Here is a 1447-nt window from a genome sequence, read left to right on the forward strand (position 1 = left end):
GCGGGCTGAAATTGTGAGCCCCAAAGGATCCAATAGAAAAGATGGCACTGGCACTGTGGAGGACGGGCGGGCCCGGCTATAATGATCGCCGGGATCTGGTACTTTCAGCCGTGGCAGAAGAAAGCTAGTTACAGAACAGGAGTGAGCCGCAGCCCCAGCCAGGAAAGCAAGGAGCTGTCTGGCTATGGGAGGAGCATACCGAAGAAGAGTATCCGGACATCGGGTGAAAGTGCATGCCTCCCGCGGGAGAGCCAGCGCCTCCCCAAGAATCGCGGATCGCGTCTGACAGTGTTGGTAAGAAGCCCTTCTCCCAGCACGGGCACTATCTGCGTTCTTTCATTTCTCCTGGGATGGTGTTGTTCCTTTTTAATGGGCGTCATAGAGGAAAGTGTGTGGTGTTCCTGAAGCAACTTGAGCCTGGTTTGTTCCTTGTAACAGGGCCTTTCGTTATAATTTGTATCCCTTTGAGCAGGACTCACCAGAAGTTCGTAATTGCTACGTTTGCTAAGCTCGATATCTATACTGTAAAAATGTGTACACATCTGACAGACTCATACTTCCAAAAGATGACATTGTGCACGCCCAAAGACCATCAGGGAGACATTTTTGACACTGAGAAAGAAATGACAAGGTAACTGCAAAGCGCATGCAGGACCGGAAGGTGGTGGACACGCAACTGTTACCTCTTAACAAGAAAGAGACACAATTCAACGCTTATTTTCAGGCTCCGTTTTTTCTTTCCAATTGAGTTTTTCCTCACAACCTGTGCCTACATTTGGTCTCTGTAACAAAGCTTATCTTTATCTCAGAAGCCTTCAACCCCAAAATTCTCATTTTCCTCTCTGCTGCAAGGTATGTGGCCCAATGGGAAAAAAGCCAAACATCCCACATCCCCTAAATGATGGTTGCCAAACAAGCAGCGGAAGCTCAACCCAGCAAGGCTGTACTTGAGAGTGCGTCAGCCATATTGGATGCAGGAGATCCAAAAGACAACCTTCATTTTGGTTCCCATACTCACGAGCTAAAGACACCCAGGTAAGAGACGCCGGCACTGTACGCGTCTGAGGACATACATGTGGGTGCTTGGGTCACGGGTGCCAATGAGGAGCAGCCAGTCCTCTAGAACAGCGTGGATAATGGAGACAGTGTACCAGGAGGTACAACAGAGTAGCCTGCGGTGAGCTCCACAGTGGTGTGAAAAACCTTAGGGTGTTCTCACTGGTAGACTCCGGGGATCCTTTGTTCAGGTGGCCAGGGGAGGGCCATTGCGCTTGGATCCTGCCCCTGGGGGCGGACAAGCGAGGGAGGATCACCTGGGTAAGGCGCTCTTGGGGACCGCAGAAGGAACGTCCTTGTGCAAGATGCGGTATCTCCTTTTCTGCAATACACCCCTAGCCCGACAACACCTCTGTCTTTATGGGATATTGCCACCACATTCCCCAGTACC

The 1447-nt window shown here is 50.9% G+C and overlaps 1 pseudogene; it reads left to right on the top strand.

The window, feature by feature from the left end:
* The first annotated feature begins 233 nt into the window (after window positions 1-233).
* Window positions 234-898, top strand: LOC138528075 (large ribosomal subunit protein eL6 pseudogene; annotated as a pseudogene).
* The last annotated feature ends 549 nt before the right edge of the window (window positions 899-1447 follow it).

This window comes from Ambystoma mexicanum, chromosome 7q (assembly GCF_040938575.1).
Source record: "Ambystoma mexicanum isolate Mex_15411 chromosome 7q, UKY_AmexF1_1, whole genome shotgun sequence".
NCBI classification, from domain to species: domain Eukaryota; kingdom Metazoa; phylum Chordata; class Amphibia; order Caudata; family Ambystomatidae; genus Ambystoma; species Ambystoma mexicanum.